This window comes from Amblyomma americanum, chromosome 2, assembly GCF_052857255.1.
Source record: "Amblyomma americanum isolate KBUSLIRL-KWMA chromosome 2, ASM5285725v1, whole genome shotgun sequence".
NCBI classification, from domain to species: Eukaryota; Metazoa; Arthropoda; class Arachnida; order Ixodida; family Ixodidae; genus Amblyomma; species Amblyomma americanum.
Genome location: NC_135498.1, coordinates 62,719,778 through 62,731,104, shown reverse-complemented (window position 1 = coordinate 62,731,104; position 11,327 = coordinate 62,719,778). Strand labels below are relative to the sequence as shown.

At 43.8% G+C, this 11,327-nt stretch overlaps 2 long non-coding RNA genes across 2 annotated transcripts; one reads left to right on the top strand and one right to left on the bottom strand.

Annotated features, from left to right (window-relative positions):
- The first annotated feature begins 2,818 nt into the window (after positions 1–2,818).
- Positions 2,819–9,840, top strand: LOC144121327 (uncharacterized). Its single transcript, XR_013312596.1, has 3 exons — positions 2,819–2,905; positions 5,066–5,102; positions 9,617–9,840. It is a non-coding gene; the product is annotated as an uncharacterized LOC144121327 (long non-coding RNA).
- LOC144121328 (uncharacterized) lies at positions 8,378–9,604 on the bottom strand. Its single transcript, XR_013312597.1, has 3 exons — positions 9,231–9,604; positions 9,033–9,158; positions 8,378–8,694 (listed from the first exon to the last, which is right to left on the bottom strand). It is a non-coding gene; the product is annotated as an uncharacterized LOC144121328 (long non-coding RNA).
- Positions 9,841–11,327: the final 1,487 nt, after the last annotated feature.

Genomic DNA, 11,327 nt, shown 5'->3' with positions numbered 1-11,327 from the left:
GTTTTTGGAAAATCCTCTCGCTCAATTAGGGCTGCCGTTTACTTTTCCCGTCCTCCTCTCCTTCGGTGCAACTGTCAAAGGGCATGCCATTTGGCAGGTGTGTCAGCTTCTTCACAAGTATATCATTGAAACCTGGAGATTTTTGTGTTAACTTCTCGATGACTTTACTTTCCTCTCAAAATTATTTTCTTTCTGATTAATTATTTAAAGTTGAGTTATTCTACTCGCACCGCTTTGTTTCCTTGATTTTCATTCCGATTTCCTCAAGCTCTTTCAAAATTCATGATTTTCTTTTTCTCTCAGAGTCCTGTCAATTTTTGAGCCGCTTGAGATAAACCTGGATGAGATTTTCCCTGTTTGAATCTGCACCAAACCCTGGCCAATCCCCCAACGTGGGTATGTGCCACCGTATTTGAGGCAACAACAAGAACAACAACAAGTAACAGAGTTGATTTCCAGGAAGCAAAATGTAGTTGCGGATGGGATATAATGAGGTGCAAGGATATGTAACGAAATTAATCGATAATGGGGACAGCGGCTGCTTCAAAACTTCTGCTAATTGGAGACCAATAGAAACGGCTTTTGGTTGGCGGGGGACATTACCTGGCTGATGTTCTCCGAAGCACGTTAACTCGAATATTTTATGAAGAGTATTACGAACTGATGTGACCCTTAGGCTCCGTTTGTCCATTTAGAAAAAACCTGTACGGCTTTTTCATTTTTCACACAACATATTGCTGCGAAGCTCAAATCGCAAAATGTTTAGGGGACTCTGCTAAGGTGGAGTAGATTCTAAATATGCAAGCAGTTACTCATTACCATCTTCCCAAATACAGCCGTACGATTACAAATACAACTTATACCTATTTAGCAGAAACGTCATAGTTACGCAAAAATTTGCCCTGGTCGGTTGTTCGAAGCCGGGACCACCTCCTGCCCAGCGCAGTCTCTCTACCAGCTAAGCAGTACGGCTGAGCTTGTATTGATACTAATCAGTATTAGTTCCTTATTACAAAGCTTTGTAATGCGTGCTTGCTTTCTACTTTAAGCCTCCAATACGCAGCCTCAACACTTACTTCGTCACATTAGGGGCAACCGATTTTTTTGATAAGACTGTCATCATCACTAACCCATAAGTACGCCCACAGCAGGACATAGCTAGCAAGACATAGCAGTCCCCAGCTATATCGTTCCAACTAATCCTGTCCTGACAAGATTGTAGTCGCCGCAACTGCATCTACGAAGTTAAGAGATTGCCCTAGGTGCTTTTCGCACCTTAACGCTGAAGTTCTTCACCTAGCATTGAGTGTGGCCAAGATCGACGGGATACTAACCTTAAAGAATCAGGAACTACAGCTTCTGCCATTGATTTCGCTCAGTTCTTGCTTTCCGCGGTCCTGCCTTAACACAAAAAACGCCAGCCGCCGCGGTGACTCAGTGGTTATGGCGCTCGGCGTCTGACCCGAAAGACGCGGGTTGGATACCGGCCGCAGCGGGCCGAATTTTGATGAAGGCGAATTTCTAGAGGCCCGTGTACTGTGCGATGTCAGTGCATGTTAAAGATCACCAGGTGGTCGAAATTTCCAGAGCCCTTCACTACGGCGTCCCTCATAGCCTGACCCGGTTTGGGATGTTTAACCTCCATAAACCATAAACCAAGTTTAACGCCAGTCGTTTACCTTCCACCAAAATCTCCGTAGTCGTCGTGAACGCTGCCGCATATACATATCATGCTAAGCCTGACTACGCCCTCTGCAGGCAACAGCCTTTCCCATATCTCCCCAATTTACCCTGTCCTTTGCCAGCCGCGACCATCGAATCCCCACAAACTTTTTAATCTCATCCGCCCACCTAACTTTCTGCCACCCCCTGCTACGCTTGCCTTCTCTCGGAATCTATTCTGTTGCCCTTAAGGACCAGCGGTTATATGGCCATCGCATTCCATGCCCTGGCCAAGCTCACTTCTTCCTCTTGATTCCGACTAGAATGTCATTTACCTGCATTCGTCATCTCATAAGATCGACAGGCAGACCAGAACAGTGGGCCTAAAAATTGACATGCAGAAACCCAAAGTAATGTTCAAGACTTTAGCAAGGGAACAGCAGGTCACTATTGGTAGCTAGGCGCTTGTTGTCATAAGGGACTACGTATATCTAGGGCAGGGGGCGACCGCTGATCCGGAGCATGAAAAGGAAATAACTAGAAGAATAAGAATGAGGTGGAGTGCATATGGCAGGTTATCTCAGATCATAAATGGCAGTTTACCAATATCCCTCAAGACAAATGTGTACAACAGCAGTATCTTACCGGTATTCACCTACGGGGAGAAACATGGAGGCTAACGAAAAGGGTTCTGCTTAAGTAAGGACAACGCAGCGAGCTATGGAAGGAAAAATAATAGGTGTAACGATAAGAGACTGGAAACGGGCAGAGTAGGTGAGGGAGCCATATAACTAATGCATAAAATGAAGCTACTGCAGCAGCTTATGTCGTAGCCTCACTTAGGCTGCACATGATGCAATAAGTTAATTATCCACGGCCCATCTTCTTGAGTGGAGCAAGACAAAGAGAAAAACATCCGTCAGCGACAGAACAAAGGCAATTGAGTCGTCAAAAAAGCTTTTTCTGGCATTTTCCCGTAGCGCCGACAAAGCAACAACCGAAAAAGAAACCAGCTGCAAAAAAAGGCCATCCGCACATAGGTTAGGCGCCAAAATTCGGTATGATCTTTTATTCACAACAGAGATTTGGAAGTCTGATTTTCCACCTTTAGCACCCCTGAGACGAGCGCATAAAAGCGAAGAAATGTGGACTGAAGCGCTTCTAGTAAATAAGCGGCGTGAAGCATATACACAATGATAATACTCTACATTATTTTTGCAGTTGCTGTGGTGGCAGAAGCTATGTAAGTATAATTTCTGTGCTCCAGTAAATGTGGCCTTTAATGTTCGTCATGCAGTGGCTTCTTCATTTCGTGAAATAACGCTGCACCAAAGGTGCATGAAACCCAATAGCGGAATATATTCGTTACAGGATCCGCTTGCGAAAATGTCCAGTTTATCAATGTGTCTGTAGGAATGTATCACCTTTTGCTTAAATGGTCTCACAAAATCTGCTCAAAGAACTGAAAGTACAATTCATATTTCCGGTGCTTTAAAATAGTATCCTTTTCTCTTCCCTATGTATGTGGAACTTTTGAACCACCATACCCAGAACTTTTCGACAATAGGATTTTTCGACGGGAGGTACTTTACGAAAGCAAATTTCTCATGTGTAGCAAGAGTTCACTTTAACAATCAATATATCAGCATATCTCCCCTCGGGAAGCTTGCATTTCTTGTTATTAACGTTTTTGCTGTCGTCAAAAACGTTCCCCGCTGGTTTTCTATGACAATCTTAACTACTCTATGCGAGCGATGAAGAAACTTGAAATGAAATATTTTTCTATACACCGGAAAAATAAAAAATGATCTTCAATATTTTTATAACAGTAGCTTACAATATTCCTCAGGCGGCTCATAACTAAAATTTATATCCAAGAATCTTGGGCTTGATAGGTGATCAATGTCTTCGACATATTTCATAGATAGTAACTTGAGTTCAAGCTCATGAGGTTCTCTGGATTTTCCCGGTTATATGCGTCAGTGCTAACATACAGTCCGCATTAGAGCTGCAATATAGTCGGAACATGAGACGGAAAGCGCTATGAAGTTTTAACTCCAAAATTTTGCCATCCAACAAGAATCAGTCTTATCTTCCAATCCCTGCTCAGAGGGCGGTGCAAGAAAAGCCTTTACACTTGACGAGGTTTTTTCGTGGAATAAACCAAAGCATACGAACCCTTGAGGTGATCAAGTAGCGGAGAACACATTATTGTTTACTCAATATCGTCTTCGTAATATGTACGCGCAACCTGGGTACCATCGACCACTTCTACAACAATGCCTCAGGAGAGGTTCCCAGCCCTTCAATGGATACCAGGAACTGCTGAGTTACGGAGGAAATAAAACAGTACAGTTAGCTGACGTGCACATAGCAACCTTGTGCCTTTCACACGCATGCTGACTTCTTATAATCAGGGAGGGTTATCAGGTTCTTATAACCGGCTTTATACAATACTATGGGACCACCTACCAAAACGCATCAACACTCAGGAATGTTAACCCAGATTGTTCTCCCTGATCATTTATACAAACAAAGAGATATAGCGGTGAGTACGCCAAAGTCATTGCTTGGGGATGCGCCATACACAATTCAGTGAAATCGGTGTGCACCACTTTGGCGGGCCGTTAGAGAACCTGAATAGCAGAATCAGCACAAAATACTGTGACCACAATTTTGCTATGCCAGCTGAAATGCTCTTGCTGTTAACAAACTAAACATCAGACCCCAGAGACTGTAGCCTAGGCGACTTATAATACCGGACAGCCAGAGGAGTGCTAGCATGGTAAATGGCCGACTCTGAACGCCTTCTTTCTCGCAAGCTGGCAATATTGGCAAATGCGCCAGAATGCCCAGAAAAGCATTGCAGCACGGTCAACGTTCGCAAAGTTAGGTTACTGAATAACGAAATAATCATTTCAAGAAAGCGAAATCAAGTATGCGTAATTTCTAAAGTCTTAAACCAAAGAGGGGATGCGTAGAAAACGAGGTCAAGACTCCGCTGTTTTCATCAATACTATACACTTCTAACGTTACTCTCCGAACGCAGATCTAAACTAGAAAAACAATACTGAGGTTGTACAGGGTAAAGAGAATTCGTGCAATTTTCAAGCAGATCATACAAGGTTTCCTTCTCCAACATTAAAAACTGAAAATATTTAGCCCCATTTTCTCTAATATAACAAGGACGACCTTGCCTTTTTGTTCAGACGTTCGAACTATAGTGCCTAAGGCAAAGTTGCGACTAATATTTTACGCAAATTCAGCGATATCTTGGAGCTTCGCTACCGGTTCTACCGCTGATAAGTTCACTGTATCTTTAGTACCTATTTGCGTTCTTTCAAGCTCTATATGCCAATTCGATAAACTAACCTTCTACTTCTGCCTTCCATTTATTTCGCAGTGGCGGCATCTGGGAACACAAGTCCTGCCTCGCATTCGTAAGTGGATTTGCATGTATATTGCATCTAATAAATGCTATTACCCTTATTCTTAAAATCATCAGGTGAAGATTAGCATAATCTCTGTCTGCACGTTCCCTCCAGCAAAGTTGTTCCTTTTCCTTCTATTCAATAATTAAACTTTAATTTCTAGTAGTACACCATACGTAACAACTCTACTCTGATTATTTGACGTGGTGCCGGTCAGTACTATCAAGAACGGTATGCTATGTGTAAAGCAGGAAAGTGGTGCTGGTGCAGATTTAGGCGCTACCTTTAGCAATTCTAAAACGTATGTTTGACATTCCCCTATGTTTTTGATATGTAAACTGACACAGATGTGTCACAGCAGATTTGTGGAGCCTAGAATGCTCTAAATTAAACTTGGTGTCACAAAAGAACGCAAAAAACTAGCACTAGCGGAGGAACACCAGAGCGCTTTTATGGGTTCTTTCTTTTCTTACGTTGGATACCAAACCAAGAAAATTTGTATCTGAAGGCCAGAATCCAGGTGATGTGCGAGTATTATTTAAATTTCTGGCTTTCGTATAGCGCTTTGGCTCAGTATGTTGGTAACGGCATTAAGTGGTAATTATTACACGCTTAAGAGTACTTCGCCTCTATGGACTTCTCAGTTGCCCCCTCGAGAGCGAATGTCGACTCTATTTAGACGCCGGCCAATGTGTCACTTTGAAGTCGCCAAGTAACCTATCTTCAAAAAGTCTTTTCGAACTGAGATCATATCTATTCATATCAGCGTTGACAACAAATGCATAGCCATTGGTATAAACCGATCTCCTAAAATCTGTAAAACAATGCCAACAAAGAATTATTGGTCATTGCAGTGCTCCATAATGTTACATATACTGCCAAAGGAACTTTGGTAAAACGGTCGTGGCCCGTGCTTCTACAATCATACGCGAAGACATAAGTTCAAGAGATATCTGAAAGTTGAAAAAAAATCTGGCGGTTATTTCCTACATCAGTTCCCAATATAAAAGAAGCACAGATGCAGGCCACTCTTCTTTTTGCTTCCTTTTTAAAGAACGGCTCAAAATGTTTTATTTATATACAGTACCATTCAGGTATCAAAGAAGGCTCGACAGACGAACTGAAGTACGATTGACCTTCGATAGATAAATGATGCCTGTGGCTAGCACAGATCATCATCATCATCAGCCTGACTCCGCCCACTGCAGGACAAAGAAGGCCCCTCTCACTTCTTTCCAACTAACCCTGTCCTTTGCCAGCTTCGCCCATCGTATGCCCGCAAACTTCTTTATCTCATGCAGGCACTGCAGAATCAGGATGCAGAATAGCCTTTTGCGAAAATACTGGAAGATATCTATATTACCTGCACAGCTACCATAGTCTTCCATAAAATCAGCAATAAAATTTCATTAAGGTAGGGCGTCAGGCAAGGAGACACGATCTCGTCAATGCTATTCACCGCCTCTTTGCAGGAGGTATTCAGAAGCTTGTATGAGGAACAGTTGAGGATAAAAGTGAAAATACCTAAATAATCTTATTATGGCCAATGGTCTGAGTGGGTTTAACGTCCCAAATCAACTCAGGCTATGAGGGATGCTGCTGTGCGATGTCAGTGCACGTTAATGATCCCCAGGTGGTCGAAATTTTCCGCAGACCTCCATTACGGCACCTCTCTCTTCCTTTCTTTTTTCGCTACCTCTTTTATCCCATCCCTTACGGCGCGGTTCGGGTGTGCACCGACATATGGGAGACAGTTACGGCGTCACCTTTCCTGAAAACACATTTTTTTTTATGAGGGAGGCCGCAGTGAAAAGCTCAGAAAATTTTGACCACCTGGGGTTCGTTAACGTGCCCTGACATCGCACAGTAAAGGACCTCTAGTATTTCGCCTCCATAAAAATTGGACCACCGCAGCCAGGATCGAACCCCTGTCTTTCGCATCCGCGCCGAGCGCCATAACCACTAAGCCACTGCGATGGCTGCTAAACAATATCCGATTTGTTGATTACATTGCCTTGCTGAGTTACTCAGGAGATGAACTGCAAAGCATGATCAATGAGTTAGGCAGAGCAGAGCGGTGGGTCTAAAAATTAACACGCCGAAAACCAAAGTAATCTTCAACAGTCTAGCAAGGGAACAGCAGTTCACAATTGGCATCGAGGTGCTGGAAGTCGTAAAGGAGTACGTCAACTCAGGGCAGGGAGTGACAGCTGATCCGGATCATGAGAGGCAAATAACTAGAAGAATAAGAACGGGGTGGAGTGCGTATGGCAGGTTCTCTCAGATCATGAATAGCAGTTTACCAATATCCCCCAAAAGGAAAGTATGCAACAGCTGTATCTTGCCGGTACTCACCTACGGGGCAGAAACGTGGAGGCTAACGAAAACTTTTCAGGTTAAGTTAAGGACAACGCAGCGAGGTAGGGAAAGAAAAATGATAGGTGTAACGTTAAGAGAGGGGAAGCATGTGGAGTGGGAACGAACACGGGCTAATTACATCTTATTCGAAATCAAGCGCAAGAAATGGGCTTGGCCAGGGCATGTTATGTGGAGGGAAGATAAGCGTTGGTCCTTACGGGTAACGGAGTGGATTTCAAGAGAAAGCAAGCGTGACAGGGGGCGGCAGGCAGAAATTAAAATGGGTGGATGAGATTAAGAAGTTTGCGGACACAGAAGATAGTTGCCTTTCTTCATGCGTAAAGAATAATAACCGTGAGAACTGTTTAGATGCTCTGCGGTTTAACTGATAGAATACAATAAAGTAGCACTATGTACAACATAAAACAAACCACAGAATTTCCACAACGCTATCAAATATGTTCTCTTGTGAATTAGCAACAGTGCGTCATCATGTCTCTCTTCTAGACTGCTGTTTTGGCTTTTTCTATTCGTTTTGTGTTGCCGAGGTTCATATCTACAAATCGCAGTGTAAGTTACGCAATGATTTAAGATACGTTAATGCAGAATGAGCAGATTGAGTAAGAAGTGAAACATTTTGGCATTAAATCTCCTGCCTACATATCACGATGGAAAGACCGCTATGTATTATCTAGTGAGCTTGCTTTTGAAGGCGAATCTTTTCATTGCCTTTGCTTGTGCTGATAAACATTGTGATAAGATTGTTCTTGAGCAATGTGAATATTCCGCTTTTCCAAGCAATGGAACATTTAATTTTAAAAGCACCAGAACGTTTTGTGGGGTAACGGGTTAATAACGCCTGAGCAAGCACTGATGATGTAGCAGAAAATGAATTTAAAAAATGGACGCAGACACAAGAAACTTTCAAAGGGAAATTTTATTAACTTCCCTCCGCTTGCACAAAAACAAAACACAAACCAAATACAAGGCTTTTAGCATGTCAAGCGTCTTGAAGAAAGCTGATTTTCAGTCGGCCATCGTGCCAAACTAGGTTGCCTTTGCGTATGAGCTTTTTTTAACAAAATTAGAGCATGACGCTAGGGGCATCTTATGGCCATGGCCAGGTGGAGGTTTGGCCTTTTGAGCTTCGTTTGCCACAGGTTAAATCATTGCGCTTATTTAGATCTGTGGTCGCCCATCGGTGCTTGGTGGCAATTACAAAACGTTGAGAATGGGCACCCACCTGAAACACAAATTTAAGTGCGCCTGATTTCCCGTCATTCCACCAGCAGTTGCCTGTTTTCAATATTTATATATAGGGCAACTCTGAATAGCCGTGAGAAAAAAGCTGACTAGTGTATAAAAAGGAGGCGGAGGAAAAGCAGAAGGAAAGGCAGGAATGTTAATCGGGAGAAGAAATCGGTTTGCTACCCAGTACTGGGGCAAAGGCAGGATAAGATTTAAAGGGGTAAAAGAAAAGGTAGCAACAGGAAAATTAAGTCAGTATCAGAAGTCAGTAAGCATTCGGTGAAGTCACAGCCTATCCTGCAGGTCAGAAGTTCTCAAGAAGCGGACCAGTACCTGAGAGGGCTTCACCACCGGCGATCGCCGCGTCCAGTCCCCGATAATCTTCATTTCCATCAGCGGCCATTTATCAAGGCGCTCCGGCGCATGGCAGAAAGACTTCTCTCGGCACTCTCTGGAGGGCTTTCACAAAGATTGTGGGCTATAGTCTCGTCGCGCCCGTAGATGGCACATGTTTCTGCATCCATAACATACCAATTACATGGCCACACCAATTAGAAAGAAGTAGTTGTTCGCGAAGGTTACACCAAGCCACAAGCGACACAGTAAAGTGGTTTCACGTAGAAGTAGGCCGGATGGAAGCCGCAGCTTCAGGTCCGGGCCCAGGGACCGTAAACATCAGTTCGAAAACTGGCCGTAACTCTACGAGGTAACCTTGATCTCCCGTGCGAGTGCACGGAGCCAGCTCGCTGCATCGGCTCTCGAAAGGGCGATCGACACTCAGTCACCGCCATGGTGGGCAGTTCGCGTGGCCTTATCTGCGCGATGATTGCCTGCGATGCCGGTGTGTCCTTGTAGCCACTGGTAGATAATGCCGTGTCATTTACTGATTACATCACAATTGTGCGTTTCTGTTTCAGTGCCGCCCACGGCAACCATCTGTTCACAGTTGCAAGAGTGGCTGTGTGTGCCGTGCAATACGCTACTTCCCGCTTGTTGGTGGTTGCCTTGATCCCAATATTACACTGCCGTGGATGTTCCGCCCACGTCTTATCGGGATAAACAAAGGGAAATGGCAATGAATAGCCATGGAATATCCAATGTTCGAAGACACTTGACTGAATAAAAAGTCTTGTTAAACGTTTATGTTTGATATCATTTTATATTGAACATTTTAAGTGGTATTGTGCTACTAAATATTACTGCTTCATATAGGCACTCGCATCGCAGACCGAAATCTCTTTGGCATGTCAAAGTGCTGCCTTTACCTTCAGGTCTGCAATTTCAGCGAGCTGTTCGTAAACCGTTTGTGTTGAGAACACTAGGGTACCTCTGAAGGCGTCAATTTTTGCTTCGCCGTGAAGCCCAAATTCACTCTTTTCCAATCGGACTAAAAGGAAACGAGCTCAGCGTAACCAAGACGCTTGCTTGTGCAGAACAAAATTGAGGATGTTCAGAAACGTAAAAGATGTAATAATCTGCTGTTACAAGTGCCTTTTATATCGGTCTGCGTGAAACATTCTGTGACACCTATTTTCGAGGGTAAGAAATATAGCATTCAAACCTATTTTATTAACAACAAATAAAGATAAAAAATTGCTGCCCCGCAGTAACTTTCTTCTTGGTGACGATCGATATCACCATTAATAAATCATTACAATGCCCACACAACACGAGCAGAATTCGCCGGGTCGCTCGGCTAAAACCTGCACAGTTAGTGGAGTTGATTATGTACCATAATGCCAAAGAGACGCGCTCATATTTGCCTTAAAATTGTGGCGCTGTTGCGCACATCGTGGTTTGTGTACTCAACATTATTACTCTGCCTGAATATTTTCAGATCCCATCCTCAATTACATTGTTCGAATGGAACAAAGCCAGTTTTTTCCTCACAAATGATTGAAATTTTTGCGCCCAAAACGTGCCATCACAACTTATCAAATGACATTTAAAATTCTCCGTCAGGGCTTTTCTTGCCATCCACCTCCAACTGTCCTCAAGGAGTGCACTATACCACATTAAATAAAGTGCGTCATCGGCACCCATTTCGTTCAGAAAAGACACGAGTTAGAACCCAAACATTGCACTCGTATCTGTTTAAGAGCCTATCTAAGGCAAATCGCCGTCGTTGTATGACTGAAAGCTTCCTGCAGTGTTCTAAGAAATTGTGATGAAGACTAGACGAAATCCTTTAGTAGACGTGGGCCGAGGCGTGGCCAGTCTTCAGTATATGTGATCTATCATTATGGGCTCCAGGTGAGCCTAAGAATGGCCGCAATTGGGGCATAGTAAACGACCAGGATAAGATGCAGCCAAGGCCTCTTCTATTTTATTGCCAGTCAGATAGCTTGCTCCGCAATGTGGCCCTTTTGACCAACACTTTTTCTTTGCTCTTAGCGATGTGTCGCCAGTTAATGCGCCTTAGCGTGAGCTTAGGCGTCGCACGCGAATAACCCAAACAAGTTTTCCATTCTTCCGTGGTAAGCTGTAACTTACAGAGTCGACTTTCGCTCACAGAACATAGTGCGGGAAGAAGGGCGGCCAAGTGAAAGAGACCGCAGAGGTGACCTATTGGTCTAAGCATCCTCCTCGCACAACCGCTAATGATTTTCTTCCTGGCGGGGAGGCTCG